General features: G+C 44.6%; 1 protein-coding gene across 4 annotated transcripts in view; it reads left to right on the forward strand.

Moving 5' to 3' along the window:
- Positions 1-16,447: 16,447 nt before the first annotated feature.
- The window catches only part of RALGAPB (Ral GTPase activating protein non-catalytic subunit beta), a 103,153-nt gene continuing 97,436 nt past the window's right edge, over positions 16,448-22,164 (forward strand). For 2 of the 4 annotated variants that reach the window (XM_012755001.3, XM_012755003.3), the window contains exon 1: positions 16,448-16,667. The gene's annotated coding sequence lies outside the window, so the exon portion shown is untranslated. The remainder of the gene's footprint in view (positions 16,668-22,164) is intronic. The other 2 variants (XM_012755005.3, XM_012755006.2) reach the window with 1 other exon arrangement.

A 22,164-nucleotide genomic window follows, 5' to 3' on the forward strand; every position in this document is an offset into this window, starting at 1 on the left:
TGGCTAGGGAACCTTTGGGCCAGGGCTTTGGAAGGGGGGATGATGATGGGATGGACTTAGAGATGGAAGCAGGGGCTAAAGCCCTTTAGGATGGCAGGAGTGTCCTGAGCACAGGTGGTGAGAGGACAGCAGGTGAATTCAGAAGGTTTTGAGCAGAGGCGAGAGTAGAGTGGATGAGGAATAGCTGCCCTTGGAGAGCTCCGGGGGTGTGGCAGGCAAATGCCAGCCACTGGGGTTGCTGTTACCATGAGGTAGCTTTGGTCTTTGGGGATCGTGTTCAGTAGCAGTTCTCGCAGTGTGCTCAGCGTGCCCGTGTATCACCACCTGTGGGCACATGTGGCTCTGTCCTCATTTTTTAGGTACAGTCACACAGGGACTCTCCCAAAGGCCCTGGTAGAAAAGGGGAAGTCAATTCTTCCCATTTCTTCAGTTGAAATTGATACCACTGACTGGGGCTGAGATGGAAACCAGGCTGTCAGGTACCTTGGTGGTCTCTGCCAGTGGGAGACATCCTTGGGGGCTAAAGAGTCCACTCTGCCAGCCATTTCCAGCAGACGTCCTTATTTCTGCCTTGCCCCCTGCCCGCCTCCCCTCTGCCTCCTTAATGCCTACCCAGGGACCATCTGACACCTCCCATTTACTTGAAGATACCCTAGCCTACCCAACCCTCTCTGACCAGTTTCATCCAACTGCAGCCCTTGTCCTTTAGTGAGAAATGAACATATTTTCCCCAACTTGGCCAAAGTTCCCTCTTTTCAGAGCTCACTGACTATTTTTAGTGACGTTTCACTGTTGGTTTGTGCCTTGACATTGGTAGACCTCTCTTTCCTTAACACACTGACTGTCCCCTCTCATTGCTAGGCAGCTTCTCATCAGCTATTAGGAGCAGCATCTACACCACACACCCCTCCCCTTTGGTTGGTCTGTCTATCTGTCTGCCTCTCTCCTCTCTCGTGTTGTATTCTTCTTGACTTACTACATTACGTTAATCCTGCAGCTGGGGGTGGTGGTGTCCCTGTTTAGTCTGTGTCCTATAGGACGGCAGCAATGGAGTACAAAGAAAGAAGGGAAGAGGTGAGATTGCTGTGGAGTGGGGGACGGGAGTCTCAGGGCTGTAGAGGTAGGATTGCTTACCGTGGCTCAGCCCAACGGTCACCAAAATTTCCTTCCTAATAAGCCAGACTGGTTGGTTTGTAGAGGGTCCCCTCATTTTTTGTCCTGTTTCTGTGCCTCCTAGTATAGTGGCTGGATGTGAAGGTCAGTGAACTATTGTGTTGGAAGCTCTTAGCACAGCACTTGGATACAATACGTGCTCAGTAAAGAATAGCTCTTCTCAGTCTGGACTTAGTCACTTTCACATTGTAAGTGATCTTATCGCTGGCCCAGCCTCTTAGGTCTTCCTTCCTCTGCCCTGTGCCAGCCTCACCCCACCCGACCCTCAGCCTCCAGCCTGGACTTCCCTTTCTCCAGAGGAGACATGCCAGCCCCTGCTCACCGCCCAGGCCTGCCTGTCTACCCTCACGGCACACAAGCACCCTGGGCCCCAGCCACACCACCTCTTAAGGCTCCTGAACATGTTCTTCTCCTGGCTGGTGTGCCTGGAATGCACCCTCCACTTCAGACTCAGCAGGCTCAGCTGTGTCACTTCCTTCAGGAAGCCCTTGTTGGCTAAACCTCCACCCAGACTGGATTCGCCGCCCCCCCTTTCATTCCTATCAAGCATCCATTATGTGCAGGAACTGGTAAACAAAACAGGCAAAAGAGCAAGTCTCTGCTGAGTATTTACTTTTTTTTTTCTCTGTGCCACTTGCCTTTATTCCTGGACCCTCAGGTTCCAGAGCCACATAGACGCTTGGGTTTTGGAGGGCACAGAAAGAAAAAGGGGCCCTGGTGACCCTCCCAGCACACCCCAGAGAGGCAGGACAGACTCGGCAGCACCACCACCTCAGGGTCAGCCTTGGTGCCCCTGCCCAAGGGGCCACAGGGCCAGACACCAGGAGGCCAGGCCTGGTGCTGGGGACCCCTCTGGGAAGCAGTGTCCCAGGCCCTGAGAGTTGGCTCCACCTTGAAGCTGGTACAGGGAAGGTGCCAGGCTGGACAGGGCCAGGCCACAGAAGCAGCAGGGTCTGCAGAGGACCTAAGCTGGACCGGGAGTGGGGTGGGGTTGGGTGGGGGCTGGCCTTGTTCTGCATCCTGGCCACCTCAAGGACAAAATCGGCCTAGTGCCACCAGCCCGGCAGACAACAGAGTTGCCCTCTTCTCCCTCCTGATCCTCTGGCCCAGGTTGGAGGCAAAGATGGGGCAGGGGCAGGGAGAGGTGGGGCCAGGGCCCCCCAGAGGCCAGGTGGGGCAGGCAGCTCCAAAGATGCAGCCAGGCCAGGAGGAAGGCAGGGCTTGGTAGGTCCCCAATCCCCAGTGACAGAGGCAGCTTGAGACCCCCCAGAAAGGAAAGGAGGCGGCTTAGGGAGGAAGGATGGCCCCAGCCATCAATCACATGGTCCCAGGGTCCTAGGTTTGTGGCCCCCTAGGGCCCCTCCCCCAAGGAGCAGCCCACAGGACAAGAGGTAAACAAGGTCAAGTGCACCCTGATCTTCCATAGGCGGGGGAGGGGCTTGGGTGCTCTAAGAGTTCTTGGCTTCAGGTCACTAAGGTTGGGTTTGAAGATCTTCAGGCTGGGGTTAGGGACTTTCTTTTTTTTTTTTTTTTTTTTTTTTTGAGACAGAGTCTCACTTTGTTGTCCAGGCTAGAGTGAGTGCCATGGCATCAGCCTAGCTCACAGCAACCTCAAACTCCTGGGCTCAAGCAATCCTGCCTCAGCCTCCTGAGTAGCTGGGACTACAGGCATGCACCACCATGCCCGGCTAATTTTTTTCTATATAGATTAGTTGGCCAATTAATTTCTTTCTATTTATAGTAGAGATGGGGGTCTCGCTCTTGCTGAGGCTGGTTTTGAACTCATGACCTTGAGCAATCCACCCACCTCGGCCTCCCAGAGTCCTAGGATTACAGGCGTGAGCCACCGTGCCCGGCCGGGACTTTCTTGAATACTTACAATTTAGAGGACAAAGACATACCATAAACAAAGTACTGAAATACATAGCTAGAGAAGTGATAAGGAAAAAATCATAAAACAGGGAAACAAGATAGGACGTCTGGGTGACAGCAGGGCGAGTGGCATTTTAAACTGAGTAAACAGAAAGGCCTCACCTGGGAGGTGTGACTTGAGTCAAGTGAGGAGCTCTCACCTCTGGGCTTACGGCAGCCTGTGCAAGCCACTGTCATAGCAGGGACCAGGGATGGCAGGAAGCTCTCCTGGATACCAGGCCCAGTGAAGCGGAGAGATGACAGCTATCTGAGGCCACTACAGTGCTGCTGCTGATTATGAAAGTCTGCTGAGTTGTGGTGAGGGGACAGCTGGGTCAAGCCAGGATGAACTGGTGAGCACCAGACTGGGCATGTCTAGAGGCCAGGCTCTGCACCTACTACTAGCTCCCCACCCCCGACCCCAAACCGCAGCTCAGAGGTCTAGGGAAGTGCAGTCACCCAAGGGCAGCCATGGGTGGGCCTAACCCAGCACCTTGGTCTGGGACCCATAGCAGTGATAACCAAGCCCAGCAATTTTTCTCCTCGGAGAGTTCTGCACACGTCAAGAGGCTTAGTGATTGGTTGCAGGAACACAAACAGGAAGAGAGAGTAATTAAGTCTTAGTAGCAGGGGGGTTGGGGGGTGGGGGTAGTGGGGGTGGTGGGGTTGGGGGTAGTGGTGTACAGAACATTGAGCTCCTGTTGCAGGTGAGAGAACTGTTTCTATAATTCTTAAAGGTGGACAGTGATAATCCAATTTAAAAACAACATTCGAGTGCTCCACAAGGCCTGACTGGGAGCAGTACTCTGATTTGCCATAAGGCCCAGGGGTTCAGTTTTCCCTGAATTTTTATAAGGCATGGCCACCTGACCAAGAGACTACCTTTTTTTTTTTCTTTTTAATGAGATATTTTACATTCACTGGCACCGTGCCCATTACTAAAGGGAACAAAATGAGTCTCTGCTCATTATAGTCAAAAAGCTTACCAGCATAGTGCCTGACACGTGGAAGGTGCCCTGGCAGCATTTAGGGATGGGGAATGAGGCCAGTGGTGCACCAGCAGTAGCTCACACAAGCTCCTCTTTCTCCGAGGCTACAACTGCCATGTCACCAGGATGCCCAACTTGACCTGCACTGGGAGGTGGCCTGGTGAAGTCATTAAAGAGCCTGTCGACTTCTGATGTGATCACTTGATTGCTGTGGGGCCTGAAGCACATTTTTTTGCCCCCCTGAACCTCAGTTTCTAGCTCTAATTTGACCATCAGAATAGCAAGGATCGAATAAGATGATGCACGTTCAGTGCGTAACACAGTACCTGCCTTGTGCCAAGTACTCAATAAATGTCAGCTATTTTTATTTGATGAGCATGTATAGCTTGTTGATAGTTAAAATGAACAAATATAAAATGTCATTATGACAGATTCATCTGTTAAGGAGATACCACGAAGACTTTTTTGTTTGTTAATCTACAGACGTCCCAGTGGGGTTGGTGTTAATCACTGTTGCCATTGATTGGACTTTTATTAAATGCCATGCACTGTATTAAGCCCTTATGTATAATTACCTCATTTAATCTTCACACCAGTGAAGGTAGATTTAATTATCCTTCATTTTACAAATAAGGAAATCAAGACTCAGAGAAGTGAAGGGCCCTGTCTCACACCTAATGAGCGGCTCAGTTGGTTTCCCATTTCCTGGTGTATTAAGTAGTGAAAAATGTTTCAGGCTGATTTCATAAATAGCATGAGCATACCAGACTGTCAGATGCTTGTTTGTACTGGTTAACTGGGAATTGGGATATTTTACTATTGCTTTCATCTGCTTCAAATGATTGCCTATTTTCCAGTCTTCCTAAAATATCCCCCATCTAAATCAAGTCTTGTGGATTGCAGTCATGAACCTGACATACACAGGGACAATAGCCATGTTTCAGCCATCACCAAAATATCATGTGTCCTTGCCGCTACTGTTGTATCTGAAGCAGGAGTCATCCTAGGTCTCCAGAGCTCAAGCTCTGGAGGAAAGCTGAGAAGGGTATTATCCCAGAACCAGGATTAGCATCAAAAAGACCCGTGATCCTACCAGGAAACTATTGCCTAGTACCAGAGGTCAAGCAGTTGGTGGGAGATTCCATAGCAGATCAAGCTAGAAGAATGGAGAGCTAGACAGAAGGAAAGTTCATTTGTCCATCCAAAAAAATGTATTAGGCACAGTACTGGGAATAGAGATATAATAATGAATAAGAAAGTTTCTGCCCTCAAGAGGATCACATACAAGAATATAGATAATTCTATTAATTCACACCCAGGTATTTATGCAACAGTCACTGTGTGCTGGGCCTTGCTCTAAGCTGGCCATACAGCTCTGAAGAAAACAGATGAGGGCTGGATGTCGTGTGTCATGCCTATAATCTCAGCACTTTGGAAGGCTGGGGTGGGAGGATCACTTGAGGCCAAGAGTTTGAGAGCAGCCTGGGCAACATAATGAGACCTTGTCCCTACAAAAAAAGTTTTTTAAATTATCTGGGTGTGGTGGCACATGCCTGTAGTCCCAGCTACCAGGGAGGCCGAGTCAAGAGGATCACTGGAGCCCAGGAGGTTGAGGTTGCAGTGAGCTATGATCACACCACTATACTCCAGCCTTTGTGACATAGCAAGACCTCATCCATTAAAAAAAAAAAAAAAAAATCAAAGCAGATGAGATATCTGCTGTACCCAGTGGCTCAGACAGCTAGGGCTGGCTGGGAGGCAAGTTCTACCCCTGTCTGCCCAGAACTGGTCAGACTAGTCCCCCACTTGGGAGCTGCACCTGAACCCAAGGAAGCCCTCTAACCCCAAGTTTTTCTCTCTGCAGCTCTTCCCACTGTAAACCAGAGGCGCCTTCGCCATGCTGCCTCCCTCAGAGTGACCCTAGGCTCCAGGGAGAGCTGCTCCCTCACCATAGCCCCTGCCTGCTCTCCCACTGTGTACAACCCTCCCCTCTCTGGTGCCCCCATTCCCCTAACCCACCTCTAACCCTCATGGGCATGGACCTCCTGGTAAGGGCCTCGCATTCTCCTTTTCACTCAGAACCATCCCCTGCTCCCAACCTGCAAGCTATAGTTCAGAGGTGGCCTGCAGTCCTCCCATGAGGACCAGGGAGAACATACAACTTATATATATTTTTTTGTAGGACTAAACACAGTTTTGTATGACTAAAAAAAAAAAAAAAGCAGATGAGGACTTTCTTGGGGTTTATAAAACAGTGCTGTCCAATAAAAACATAATGTGAGTCACTCATATAATTTAAAATTTTCCTAGTAGCCATATGAAAGATATGAAAAGAAACAGATGAAATACATTTTGGTAATACATTTTTTTTTTAGAGGCAGAGTCTCACTCTGTTGCCTAGGGTAGAGTGCCATGGCATCAGCCTAGCTCACAGCAACCTCCAACTCCTGGACTCAAGCAATCCTTCTGCCTCAGCCTCCTGAGTAGCTGGGACTACAGGCATGCGCCACCATGCCCGGCTAATTTTTTCTATATATTTTTAGTTGGTCAATTAATTTTTTTCTATTTTTAGTAGAGATGGGGTCTCGCTCTTGCTCAGGCTGGTTTCGTACTCCTGTCCTTGAGTGATCTGCCCACCTTGGCCTCCCAGAGTGCTAGAATTATAGATAGGTGTGAGCCACCACTCCTGGCCAGTAATACATTTTATTTAACTCACTACCTCAAACAATATTGTCATTTCAACATATAATCAATATTAAAAAGTATTAAGATTTTCCCCCCAAACTAAGTCTTTGAAATATGGTATATATTTTATAATTACAGCACATCTCACATTTAAAGTGCTCACATATGACGAGTAGCTACCTTATTGGACATCATAGATTTAGACCATAAGGGGTTCAAGGATACTTCCTTTACAGGAAGGCCACTGCATCTTGTAGGGGCTTAAAGAAGGTGTTCCAGCCTGGGTCTCCCATTCTCTGGTATCCCCTCTCCCCATCTTGGCAGCAGAAGGCCAGATACATGTCAAATGTGTCTAATAGAATCTCATATCAATGTTCCAATGCCTTCTGGAGGCCAGACACCAAGTCCTGGGTGTGCTTCTCCAGCACAAACCCTGCCCACTGGGGTTAACCTTAGTATGCCCAGAGTTTCTTCATTCAATCACTCAATACTTGTTTATTGAGCACCTACTAAGTGCGAGCCTCTGTGCTAATAAGCACTGGGAACACACACCAGTGAACCCAGACATTTGTTAGCTCATAGTCTCATCAAGATAAAGAAGTTGCCTACAAACGAAGAAATTGTTAAAAACCATGAGAAATACTATGGAGGAAGAGCGAAAGGTGCTGCAAGACTAAAGAGGGACACTTGGTCTCTTGGGAGTCAGGGAAGTAGAGTTAACTGGGCAAACAGGAGAGTGGTCCACATGCAGAAGCAGCACAGAGGGTGCAAGGAGGAGTGCAACGCTGGCCAATGTGTGTGGCATGCAGCCAGGAGTGGTGTAAGAGCACTGGCTTCGGAGTTGCACAGCTCTGGCCTAACCCACATAGTGAATTGGGTGAGGAGTCTCAACCTCTCTGCATCTCAGTTACCTCCTTTAGAGAGATGCGGTGAAGATGAAACAGACTGATGTATCAAAGCTCTTGGTGTACCGGATGGCCTGATCCGTTGTTGAATTATTGATCTCTAATATTATTTATTGAAGATGCTTCTGCACCATACCAAGAAGATGGCCAAGGTTTGTTTCCTTGACATGGGGACTTTGGGGTTGAAGGCCTCAAAGTAGAAGTTTCTAGAGAAGTAGAGACAGACTCATCTCCTTCATTTTTTCCCTTGACTTTATTACAAGTTTTGAACTATACAAATAATAAACTGTATTTTTAAAAATAAACCTTTTTGTGCCCTGGTCTACTGAAGCTAAAAAATAAAAAATAAATAAATAAACCTTTTACTCTGGAATAATTTTAGATTTTACAGAAAAATTAAAAAACTACTACAGAGAGTCCCCATATGGCCTTCACCTAACTTCCCCTAATATTAGCATCATAAGTAACCAGGGTACATTTGTCAAAACTAAGAAATCAACATTAGTACGTTACCATTAACTGAACAACAGACCCTATCTGGATCTCACCACTTTTCCCACTGATGTCCATTTTCTTTGCCAGGATCCCACACAGAATACTACGTTGCATTTAATCATTATGTCTCTTTAATCTCCTCCAATCTGGGATAGTTTCTCACGCTTTCCTTGTTTTTCATGACTTTGACGGTTTTGCTGTTGTTGTTTTTTTGAGACAGAGTCTTGCTTGTTGCTCTGGCTGGAATGTAGTGGCTTCATCATAGCTCACTACGACCTCAAACTCCTGGGCTCAAGCGATCCTTCTGCCTCAGCCTTCTGAGTAGCTGGGACTACAGGTGTGCTCCATCATACCTGGCCTATTTTTTTCTATAGAGAGGGACTTGCTATATGGCTCAAGCTGGACTCAGACTCCTGGGTTCAAGCAATCCTCCTACCTCGGCCTCCTAAAGCGCTAGGATTATCAGCCTGAGCCACCGAGCCTGGCCTTCTTTTTCTTTCTGTATGCCCTCTCCCCTTTAATACTGAGTTCCCAAATCCCTCCTCAGAGAGCATAGGATGCAGATGCTTCTGTAGGTTGTACTTTTCCTGGGTGCGTGTTCAAACTTCGGCTTAATAAGCCTCCACTGATTGAGATCTTGGACTCAGTCACTTATTTTGGGTTGTCAGATATACGGTGTTATATCATCCATAGGTGGATGACTTGTTCTCAGAGACTGTGCCTCACTGATAAGAATTACAAATATTAGTCTTACCCAGACTATGCAGGAAAATGTGAATGATAATTTATTTTCTGGTCATGTTAAATTTACCATTTGGAATTTTGTTTAATAAATGTAGAACAATACCTCTTCCATTTGTTGTCCAGGCTAGAGTAGGTGGTGTGGCGTCAGCCTAGCTCACAACAACCTCAAACTCCTGGGTTCAAGCAATCCTGCTGCCTCAGCCTCCCAAGTAGCTGGGACTACAGGCATGCGCCACCATGCCCGGCTAATTTTTTCTATATATATTAGTTGGCCAATTAATTTCTTTCTATTTATAGTAGAGACGGGGTCTCGCTCTTGCTCAGGCTGGTTTTGAACTCCTGACCTCGAGCAATCCACCCGCCTCGGCCTCCCAGAGTGCTAGGATCACAGGCGTGAGCCACCACGCCCAGCCTCCAACCATGTCTTGACCTCTTTAGGCCAAAATTGCTGCATTCCTTTGCCATGGTCCCTTTCAATGTTGACTGCACCCCTGCCTTCCACCTGCTACAGCAGGAAGCACAGCAAGGGGCTGTGAGCAGACTGAGAAGAACAGTCTCATTCATGCAAGATACTTCCATCTTGGGAAGTGGAACATCGGAAAAGCCCTCAGACGATGTTATGGACTGAATATGTATGTACCCTCCACCCCAACAATTCATATGTTGAAGCCCTAAATCCCAATGTGATGGCATTAGGAGGTGGGGATTTGGGAGGTAATTAGATTTAGATGAGGTCATGAGGATAGAGCTCCATCATGGGTTTAGTGCCCTTATAAGAAGAGAGGCCAGGTGCGGTGGCTCATGCCTGTAATCCTAGCATTCTGGGAGGCCAAGGCGGGTGGACTGCTCAACGTCAGGAGTTCGAGACCATCCTGGGCAAGAGTGAGACACCCCCCCCCCCGTCTCTACTATAAATAGAAAAAGATTAATTGGCCAACTAAAAATATATAGAAAAAATTAGCTGGGCATGGTGGTGCATGCCTGTAGTCCCAGCTACTCGGGAGGCAGAGGCAGGAGGATTGCTTGAGCCCAGGAGTTACAGGTTGCTGTGAGCTAGGCTGGTGCCATGGCACTCTAGCCCAGGCATCAGAGTGAGACTCTGTCTCAAAAAAATAAAAAATAGAACTGATAAATGAATTTAGTAAAGTCTCACGATACAAAATCAATACACAGAAATCAGAGGCATTCATATACGCCAACAAAAATCAAATTGAGAACCAAATTAAAGACTCAATTCCCTTCACAATAGCAACAAAGAAATTAAAGTACCTAGGAATATACTTAACCAAGGAGGTAAAAGACCTCTACAGGGAGAACTATGAAACACTGAGGAAGGAAATAGCAGAGGATGTAAACAGATGGAAATCCATTCCATGCTCGTGGATCGGCAGACTCAACAACATTAAAATGTCTATACTACCCAAACTGATCTACAGATTCAATGCAATACCTATTAAAATCCCATCAGCATTCTTCACAGATATAGAAAAAATAATTTTACACTTCGTATGGAACCAAAGAAGACCCCGAATATCAAAAGCAATTGTAGGCCGGCGCGGTGGCTCACGCTTGTAATCCTAGCACTCTGGGAGGCCGAGGCGGGCGGATTGCTCAAGGTCAGGAGTTCAAAACCAGCCTGAGCGAGACCCCGTCTCTACTATAAAAATAGAAAGAAATTAATTGGCCAACTAATATATATACATATATAAAATTAGCCAGGCATGGTGGCTCGTGCCTGTAGTCCCAGCAACTCGGGAGGCTGAGGCAGGAGGATTGCTTGAGCCCAGGAGTTTGAGGTTGCTGTGAGCTAGGCTGACGCCACGGCACTCACTCTAGCCTAGGCAAGAAAGCGAGACTCTGTCTCAAAAAAAAAAAAAAAAAAGCAATTCTAGGCAACAAAAACAAAATGGAAGATATTAATATGCCAGATATCAAACTATACTACAAAGCTGTAGTAATTAAAACAATCTGGTATTGGCACAAAAATAGGAATATTGACCAGTGGAACAGATGTGAGAATCCTGATATAAAACCATCCTCAGATAGCCATCTAATCTTTGACAAAGCAGACAAAAACATACGCTGGGGAAAAGAATCCCTTTTCAATAAACGGTGCTGGGAAAACTGGATAGCCACTTGTAGAAGGCTAAAGCAGGACCCACACCTTTCACCTCTCACAAAAATCAACTCACGCTGGATAACAGACTTAAACCTAAGGTATGAAACTATTAGAATTCTAGAGGAGAATGTTGGAAACACTCTCCTAGACATCGGCCTAGGCAAAGAGTTTATGAAGAAGTCCCCAAAGGCAATCACAGCAGCAACAAAAATAAATAAATGGGGCATGATCAAACTAAAAAGCTTCTGCACAGCCAAAGAAACAGTCATGAAAGTAAACAGACAACCTACAGAATGGGAGAAAATTTTTGCATCCTACGCATCCAATAAGGGGCTAATAACTAGAATATACTTAGAACCCACGAAAATCAGCAACAAAAAAATCAAATAACCCTATTAAAAAGTGGGCAAAGGACTTGAACAGAAACTTTTCTAAAGAAGACAGAAGAATGGCCAACAAACATATGAAAAAATGCTCAACATCTCTAATCATCAGGGAAATGCAAATCAAAACCACAATGAGATATCACTTAACTCCAGTGAGAATGGCCTTTATCAAAAAGTCTCCAAATAACAAATGCTGGCGTGGATGTGGAGAGAGAGGAACACTCCTACACTGCTGGTGGGACTGCAAACTAGTTCAACCTCTGTGGGAAGCAATATGGAGGTACCTTAAAGCGATACAGTGAATCTACCGTTTCATCCAGCAATCCTATTACTGGGCATCTACCCAAAAGATCCAATGACACTCTACAAAAAGGACACCTGCACTCAAATATTTATAGCAGCACAATTCATAATTGCAAGGCTGTGGAAACAGCCCAAATGCCCATCAATCCAAGAATGGATTAATAAAATGTGGTATATGTATACCATCGAGTGCTGAAATAAAAATAAAAATAAAAATAAAATAAAAAAGAAGAAGAGAGTCCAGAGCTTTCTCTTTCCATCATGTGAAGACATAGGAAGAAGGCAAGCTGGGAAGAGGATTCTCACCAGGAACCAAATGGGCTGGCCCCTTGATCTTAGACTTCCCAGCCTCCAGAACTGTGAGAATTAAATGTCTGTTGCTTAAGTCACTCAATATGTGTATTTATTTTGTTATAGCAGTCTCAGCAGACTAAGACAGAGAAGATGCATGCCCCATCCTGGAGGACAGATTGACAAGTGGTAGGGAGTCTGCTATAGGGGGTGAAATGACTACCCTGTGGTGACTACCCTGTGGCCAGCTGGGGAAGGGGGTGCACAGCTAAGGATGCCTGACACCATATGTGCCCCTTCCTAACATCACCCCAGCTGCAGTAGGCCAGTCTAAACACAGAGGTACAAGCCAAGGCATAGACCCACACATGCAGCATTTCCAGCAATGGTTTGTAGCCCAGGAGCCTTGAACTTATGCTGTTTCCATTGTGAGAGTCACCCCAAATCAGCATCTCATCACCATTTTTGACAGCATAATCTCATATAATCTGGTGAAAGAAATACCGTTCCAGCTAGCAGGAGTGAGCTGCTTGCTAGGCTGCCCTCTTAGAACCAGATATGGCCATGATGACTCCATGAACATGAGTCCTGGAGCTCCTCAGGGCATGTGGTTGACCCTACATACATGTAAGAGAAGGATAGGGCTAAGCGAGAGGGTTGGAGAGCACCCTGAAGAGGAGAAATGGCAAATGGGACCCCTAGGGGATGGATGAGGTCTGGGGCTGGGATGCCCTGCCTGGATGGCACTGCTGTCCCTGGCCAGTCCCAATCACTGGAGAAAAACTTAGAAAATTTCAAGGTAGAAAATTCTGGCCAAGAAGACTCTCATAGGACCTGGTTTAGACTGGGGTACCTTCCCTAGGTGACATTACTAACCCCAGAAGGGCACTTAAAATTTTTTGAGGAATATAGTCCAAAGTGCAAGATCCTTTAAGGCACAAGATCTGGGGCAAGGGGCCACAGTTATCTGAATCTAATCGTGTTACTGCCACTAGGTACTGGATATTATTCACAAAGACTTAACAGTAGTGACATGAATGTGGGTTCAGTGCTGAACCAATGAAGCTTCCATTCATCCATCCATCCATCCATCCATCCATCCATCCATCCATCCATCCATCCAACAAATGTTCATTGAGTATCTATACCATGCCAGTGTTGTGTTATGTTCAGGAAAAACAGCAGTGGGTCTTCTCACTGTTTCTACTCCAGGCTGGTTTTGCACAATAAAAAAGGAAGGAAAAGAAAACAAGAAAAAAAGTGACTACAGGCATACCTCACATACAGCCGTTCAGTTAATAGCTTTTCTCAATTAGGGCTTTTGAAAAGTGTTCCAGTTACTATGACTGTATATAAATTACCCCAAAACTTTGTGGTTAAAACAATGACAATATTTATTTTACTCATGAATCTGCTATATGGGCTGGATGTTAACAAGGGTTAGCTTGTTTTTGCTAAGTTTGGTGTCAGGTGGGGGCAGAGGGAACCTCTGCCTGGGGACTAGAATCATCTGAAGGCTACCTCACTTATGTCTGGACTTTGATGCTGTCACCAGAGACTAAGCCAGGGCTGTCAGCTGGAACACCTCCACATGGTCTCTTTATGTGGCCAGGCTTCTTCCCAACGTAGTGGCTGGGTTCCAAGGGTGAGTATTGTGATAGGGAGGAAGCCAGGTGGTAGCTGTATCCTTTTTATGGCCTAGCCCAGAAGTCACATAGCATCATTTCTGTCCTGTTGGTTGGAGTGGTCACAGACTCAACCAGACTCAAGAGGAGGGACATTGTTCCCGCAGAATTGTGGGATGGGTCAAACAGATTAGTGTGGCCATCTTTGGAAAAAGTCTGTTGCAAAAGCTCATACCATTGCTCTTCCTTTTTCCAGCGCAAATGTCTTTTCAAACACACTATCCAAAATGATATTTGACATTACAGTTTCAAACGTAGACATTCCCCAATTTATTTGATGTTTCTAGTTTCTAGAACAAATTTAAATTTTGCACTGTGCTTGGAGACTCCAAAATGTTATACTCTGTACAGTACCTCATACATCTCTTCAAGTTTATTGTATGTGCACACTTTTCTCCTATATTTCAAAAGTTCTGATTTTTAGTCTTTAATTTTCCCTCAAGGAGCATGTGTGTCTGTGCATGTGCATGTGTGTATCTTCTTTTGTTTTAAATAAGTTTTTAAAAATTACTAAGTAAAAGAGTACAAAAAAAATATCACCTTTTACCTAAGGTGCAGTGGTGTACACCAGTAGCCCTAGCTACTTGGGAGGCTGAGGCAGGAAGATCGCTTGAGTCCAGGAATTTGAGGCTAGCTTGGGCAACAAAGCGACACCCTATCTCTAAAAAAATAAATAAATAAATAAAATCACCTTTTAAAGAACAACTCACTTGCATCTTTCTTCCACCAACCTGCACCTAATATTGAACCTTGTATTCCCGGCCAGTGCAATAAGTCTTAATACCTTATATTTTATGTAAAAGCCATATTTTAAGCAACATTTATTGCTTATATAATTTTCATTTGCATTATTGCATTGATATATATTTTTCTCTTAAAAATATTTAGGTGCCTTAGATTGAAACTGACCACAACTTTTCCCATTTAAATTAATGGAAATATGCATTTTTTTTCATTTAACAGCTTTTCACTTAGAGGCAGAATTTTAGGAATAAATTAAAGCCACCAGGTGGAGGATAGATGTATTTTCATCATCTCCTCAAGGGCTTTTAGATAGCTTCTCTGTGTTTATTATTAAATATTTTCCCAATTCCTATCACCTATTGTTTTTCCAATTTGTCACCCTTACCTGTCTGATATATTACAGGCATTCAGTATTTGTGTTAGGAATACATCTGGTTGCAAGTAAGAGAAAACAAACTACTGTATAAATAAGATTCTCCAACAGCCCCATAAAACAGGAACTCCAAGGTTTGTGTAGCTGCTTGAGTATATCCTAAAGAAGCAGTCTTTGTTTTTCTACTCCACTTTTCTTAGGACGTCCCTCCTCACAGATGTCCTCAAGATGGCTGCTGCCCCTCTAGGTTTTGCATCTCAGTTCCAAGCATGCAGTAGGGGAAAAGTGTGTGAAGGACACACACAAATTTCTCCAGGTACTTCCTTTTTACACTGGAAGAGAAAATCTCCCTTGGGACTTCTGCCCTCATCTTGTTGGCCAGCATTTTGTCTCAATGCCACCCTTAGCTGCAAAGGAAGTTGGGAATTGCATACTTTGCTTTTCAGCCTCTGTAGTATAGAAAGGCAAGGGAGAGGTGGCTGAAATAGATACTGAGTGAGCCTCCTACGGTATTTGTCACACTGTGTTTTATTGAAATGTATTGTTTTGATCTGCAGAGTGTCCTGGATATAGCCTAGTTCTTGTCCTGGCATTCTCACCCATTTTTTTTCCTCCGCCTTCCTATATCTATTTTCCTAGAGGATGAGGTATGGTCTTAAGGAAACACTCTTCTCTTTTATCCTTTCTATGAGGACATCAATTCCCTCATCACTCCTTCCTCCATGGTCTCTTCTAACTGAGGGAGAGGGAGTCAGCATCTTCTTTGTTTTCTTCTGCTCTTTTCAGACAGCCTGCCTTTAGTACTACTCAACATCCTGATCCCTCCCTCTCTGAATATCCAAGGTCAATCTCAAGGCCAGGTCCTCTGTGAAGAATTCCACCATATCTCCCTCCTCTTCTCTCTGTCCAAGTTTCCTCCTTTACACTCCCAAGGCACGTGAGCCATACCTCACCAATGATATTCGTTTCTTCATTGAAGTAGAAACCAAATTATTGAAAGTGGTATTGTTTACAAAATGTCCGTGGTGCATTGCAGGTGCTCAAACTATAACTCTTGCTATTATTATTACTATTAATGTCTTATCTTCTCTATCAGACTCGGCTTTTAATGAGAGGCGCTGAATCTGATGTCTGATTCATCGCTGTAACCCACAGCACGCCTGGCATAGAGCATTGCTCATAATTAATGCTGTGCCGTGCCCATGTAATAAGAATAGAGGGCATCATTTCAAAGTAAGGGTGCTGTAATGGTGGGATGTGAAAAATTCCTAGAACCTGGGTGGTATCCAGAGTCTTGCAGAGCAGTCCCTCACTACGTCCGTACTGAAAACAGAGTCTGGCTTGTCGTAAAATTCATAGCAACGCAGGTGGAGTGCCGCCCCCGTACTGCGATGAGGTAGGTGCCTCCGTCACTTCACTCCTCCCTATCCACTTGGTCCGGAAAGGAAAGAGGGAATTCGCCCTCGCGGCGAGCTGGGATAGCTGCGCACGCGCAGCTTCCGGCTCTGTGTCTCGGGAATTATTTGACGCCACCAGTTCGGCTCCGGGAAGTCTCTGATCAGCCGCATCGCGCATGCGCAGTGGCCCACTTGGCTGGGGAGTTATTTGACGCCGCCGCCCCTGGCAGTCGGAAGTTGCTTGAGCAGAGCCCAGCCGGCCGGCCCGACTGGCCTTCGTCATCCCCCGGCGCCCTGGGAGAGTCGCTGACGGGTGGACAGACCGACCGCCTGAGGACGGCCGGCCCGCACGGTGAAAGCGCCGGCCCTATGGCGCGGGTCGCGTGAGGCCGAAGGCCGAGAGCGGCCGGCGGCGGCGGCGGCGGTGGCGCCCGTCCCAGCGATGCGGGCCCCGCCCGTCGCCTCAGGTAACCGGGCGGCCAGCCCCGCCGCGGCCGGACCCTCCCCTCTTCCCTCCCCTTCGGGCGGTTCCGGGACGGCTGAGGCTTGTTTCCCGGCTCTGGGTGCTCCAGGGCCCCCGGCCTTTGGAAGCGCATCCTCGAATTTTGCGGGAACCCACGGGGGCGGGGCGAGCTTGGCCCTGGAGTCGGCGGCTTCTGTCGAGTCTCTGCAAACCCGGTCTAACCCTGGGGAGCTGCCCGGCCGGGCGAAGCTCTTTCCTGGCAACCTGGGGGAGGGGGCGGGTCTGGAGCAGAGCGAGACAACTCCGGCAAAGAATTTGGTCCAGCAGGAAGGTTGGGCGAGTTGCTGCCGCCCAGTGGGGATAATGCTGCCGATTGCACAGTGACACTCAGATGAGGAAGAGTTAATGATGAGCGTAAACAGCTAACCCCCATTAAGCGCTTATTATCTGCAAGGCATTGTGCCAGGCCCTTACGTTCATCACGTCTAACTTAACAACTCCTCCGTGGGGTTGGATTATTATCCCCATTTTACTGATGAGGTGACTGAGGCCCTGAGTGACTTACTGGCCCAAGGTCACATAGCTGGTAATTTAAACTCAAGCATTCTGACTCCAGAGCCCAAGTTCTTAACAATTAGGTCAGTGGCTCTCCAACTTTGCTGCCCGGTAGAATCACCTGGGGAGCTTTCAAAGATTTCCACAGTCCGCGTAGCACCCCAGGCTAATTAAATCAGAATGTAGGGTGGGTGAAAGCCAGGCATTTTTTTTTTTTTAAATGCCCAGGTGATTCCAGTGTGCAGCAAAGTTTGGGAACCTCATATAATGCGATAATTCTGCATCTCAAAAGGCGTCTCAGTGTTTGTCCAACCTAAGTGTGCAGGAGAATTGTTCAGGAGCTTGTTAAAAATGCAGATTACACTGGCAGAGATCTTTCCATTAGGCCTACAGAATGCACCTTGTGAAAGGCTGGTCGGGGTGGGAAGTAACTTTCTGTGCAGGAATTCTGCTTAAGCTGGGCCTTTAAAAATGTATACATCTTATGCAAAACTAGTGGTTTGCAATTTTCGTAAATATATAGTACTCATGGGTGTAGTGTGTCTAACTTCGGGTCTTCTTTGCATATGCTGTTCCTCTGTCTAGGCCATCCTCCATCCACGCTTTCCGGCCACTTGGCCACTCTACCCAAACATGCACACTTCTGCTCTCTCATACACATACACATCTTTTTCGTTCTGTCTCTGGCTGCCAATTCCAAACATTCCCTTGAAGATGCTTCTGTTCTTGACTCCCACCCACTTTGGGTTTTTCTGTCTACTCTTTGGTACCATCCCAATGGAACGTACCATGTTATTATTATTCTGTGTTGTAATTCTATTCCTTCTACTAGATTGTGAGCAACTTCAGGGCAGAGACTGTTTTCTTCATCTCTGTATTCCTTCCAGTGCTTTGTCATAAGGACTCACAAAGTTTTTACTGAGTGGAATGTTTGAGTCCCTTTTATGATAAGATAGACCATGCTGCAAACAGATTCTTCTCTATTTCCATTTTTGTAAAAGATACTTGATAGTTCTTAGCTTATAGAGTTTTGTTCTTTTGCTTGGGGATATTCTAGTTAGGTTCATTAATTTATCCAGCCAGCCAGCAGTTGAACAGACACATTGAGTTCTTACTAATGGTAAGGCGTTATATAGGTCTAATCATGTGCAGTCAATGTTGGTTAAATTTTAATGCCTGATTTTAACAATCAGTTCTGTAGCAAAAGCCCTTTTATTACCCTTAGACCTTTGCATGTGTTCCCCACATCATTGTCTGAAAAAATGTTTAGTTGTCATCCACTAAGTGTTTTTGCCTTGTTGGTACTTACTAAATACAAGTAGATGGAATTGCTATTGGTAATAGTTGATCCTGTTCACCTGGTGAGGTGACATAAGTACTTATTGAAAAGTAAAGTATGATGTCAGAGAAATTGGCAAACTTAGTTTGTATATTTATTGCAGAATGCCTGAACTGCCATTGCCCCACATGTTTACAAGTTTTAAAGGAAGATGGCCCAATAATTCCTATTGTATTTGTTCTTGGCTGGTCTTAAAACAACGTAAGGTTTATAAAAGTGAGTATGTGTGTAAAGGTCATTATGAAGAGGTTTTTGGACAATAAAGGTTCTTTTCATAGCAATTAAATTTGGCAAAGTATGCAGATTTAATTTAAAAACTTACATCTCATATAATGATATTCTTTGCAATGTAAGGATTGTTATAGAAATATTTCCTTGGTTCAGTTTTGTACTGTTTGCTCAATTTATAGGCTATCACTGATGTAGAAACTGATGGGACAATTTATATTAAATTCAGATACTCAAGAAACTGCCCTTGTTTCTCTGATCAGATATGGACAGAGTATCCAGTTCTGGCCTTAGCACATGGAAGAAACTCAATCTTTAAACCTGAGGTTTAAGTCTCTAGTTGACCATCAAGGTAAAGATGAAAATTCTACATGCTTAAAGACCAAAAATGACTATAGTCATGACAACCTGAGACCTAGAAATGGATTCCATTTAGTATTAGGTACCCATCAGTTTTAACAGGTATGTTTCCTGACATGTGCAAAAGCTTTTTAGACAGAATACATGATTCTTTGGTGGAAGATGATTAAAATTTTAGAAGTAAGGTAGATGGAGTTTCATTCTGACTTTCTGTAGATGAAGAAAGTACGTAACCTTGCCCTGGCCTACATAGTTAGCTTCTAGCACCTCCAGGCCTCCTTCCTCTGGACACAGTGTCCCTTTTCACACCAGTGCCCTCCATGTGAGAGGATGTCTTGTTTATTATTGTTTTGTGTGTGCATGTCAGTGTCTGTGTGTATGGGACGGGGGAAGTGAGCAGAGTGGTCTGCTATGTTTGAGATGTTCAATTAGATGTGCAGATGGTCCTCGACTTAATGGTAGGATTACATACTGATAAACCCATCATAAATTGAAGAGTATAAGTTGAAAATGCATTTAATGCACCTAATCCTACTGAACATAATGGCTTAGCCTAGCCTACCTTAAATGTGCTCAGAACACTTATGTTAGTCTACAGTTGGGTGAAATCATCCTATTTTATATCACAAAGCCTATTTTATAATAAAGTGTTGAATATCTCATGCAATTTATTGAATATTGTACTAAAAGTGAAAAAATGGTTATATTGAAGTATGATTTGTACAGAATACTTGTTACTTTCACACCAAGGTAAAGTTGAAAATTGTAAGTCAGGGACCATGTGTATAGTGAGTGATTTGTGTGTGACATGCACTTTGCTATATAAACTGAAGATACGAAGATAAATAAGACACAACCCCTGTCCTCAAGAAGTCTATAGTCTAATCAAAGTTGTAACAAAAATAATGGTATAGTATTTAAAGCAGCTCTGTCAGTTAGAATTTTCTGCAATCATGGAACTGTATCTACGTCTGCTTTGTCCAGTGTGATAGCAACTAGCCATATATGACTCTTAAGCATTTAAAATGTGACTAGTGTAACTAAGGAAGTGGATTTTTTATTTAAATAGTTTAAATTTAAAAGAATTAAAAATTTTTTTTCTTTTCTTTTTTTTCTTTGGAGACAAGGTCTTACTCTATCACCCAGGCTGACATGCAATGGTGCGATCATAGCTCACTCCAGCCTTGAATTCCTGAGGTCAAATGATTCTCATACCTCAGCCTCCCAAGTAACTGGGAATATAGGCACATGCCTCTATGCTTGGCTTAAAACAATTTAAATTAAAACTATTAACATTAAAAACTTCAAATGATAATAGTTAGATGTGGCTACTGTATGGGACAGAGCAGTTCTGAGGCATAGAAGATGAGAACTATGGTGGTGCTGGTGGGGGAGCAGGCAGGATATTCAAATTTTCTTTGGGTAGATTAGCAAGAATCATCAGTTTCTGCCTGTGGGGAAAGGTGCTGGCAGATCCTGTCTTTCCCATAATTCAGGTGTTTGATAGGATTCTTAAGGGTTAGTATCTGGTTGCACAGGTAAATACATTCCTTTTTTACCAACTTTATTGATGTTTGCCTTGTGAGGTCAGTGGGACTACAACAGATGTATGAACTCTATAGTCCTTTTGCCTTTATTAGTCATAAAGTTATATGGATAAACTTGAATGCATCTGTGTGCCTTAAAATCCAGCACAGTTCATTTATCTGCTCAGTGTTTTGGCACTCTGTATCCTTTTTAACCCCAAGAGAAATAGGCATGTCTTATAATGTGTACCTTCCATTTGTATGTCTCAAAGTGTGTTGATTTATGTTGCTTTATTTGATCCTTCTCCCAGGTCACTTTAGATAGGCACTGCAGGTATTCTCCCTCCTTTACAGGTTAAGAAACTATGATAAAGAAATGCCAAGTGACTTGTTCAAGGTCATATGGTAAGGTATGGAGTCAGGACAAAAGGACGCAGCAATGCACATGGAGGCAAGAGGTGGAGTTTCTTTTTTTTTTTTTTTTTAATTTTTTTATTTTTTTTATTTTTTTTTTTATTTATTTTTATTTTTTTTGCCTCAACTTTAAGTGGTCTAGGTGGAGTTTCTTGTCCCAGCTCTACTATAGTTATACTTGATGTGACTCTGAGCAAGTTGTACCCTTGCTTTGTTTCCTTACCTAGTGGCTAGTGGTGACTGGTTTACTTAACCTTCCAGGCTTATTGTTGGAATAAAATGAAGTAACATGTAAAAGCTCTTTGAATTATGACCAATTATACAAAGGTACATTGTTACCAAGCAAGATCTCAAGTAGTTTTTCTGTCATATTGTATTGCCTTCCTAACTCATCACATCAGTTATCATATCAATACTACTGTAGTTTGGTGTCACTGATTTCTCTTCCTCACTATGAAACTTTCTCTTGGGCAACCATTGTGTCTGTTCATATTTGCATTCCCAAATCCTAGGACAAACCTGACATGTAACAGGTGTTTAATAAATGTTTGTTTAATGAAATAACTGATGTCTGGATTTACTTTACCAAGTTATAAACAATTTTTCTCTGTAGTTAGATTGAACTTCCTTGGGAACAAAGATGATGTTTATTCACTATTATATTCCCTGTGCTTGGTGCATGGAAGGCATGTAATAGATAATGGTTGAATCAATTGATGTAATTAGTGTCAGCCTGTGGTCTTAGTGTGTCCACCGCTGTATTGATTATTTTGGTAATTTGTCATTTAGACCAAACTTGCATGTTACCCTGTAGTGGTGCTTATAAGCCAGAAGCTGTTACCCAGCACATAGTCATCTGATAAAAGAAACCTCCAGAGAGAATACCTAGAAAATGGATACATGTAGAGTTGGGAAGAATGTTAAGGGATCTGCAGGGGAGCACTATCATCTTTTTCCCCTTCTTCCTATCATATTTATTTATTTATTTTTTTGGGACAGTCTCACTTTGTTGCCCAGGCTAGAGTGAGTGCCATGGTGTCAGCCTAGCTCACAGCAACCTCAAACTCCTGGGCTCAAGT

The sequence above is a fragment of the Microcebus murinus genome, chromosome 16, assembly GCF_040939455.1.
Source record: "Microcebus murinus isolate Inina chromosome 16, M.murinus_Inina_mat1.0, whole genome shotgun sequence".
Taxonomy (NCBI): Eukaryota; Metazoa; Chordata; class Mammalia; order Primates; family Cheirogaleidae; genus Microcebus; species Microcebus murinus.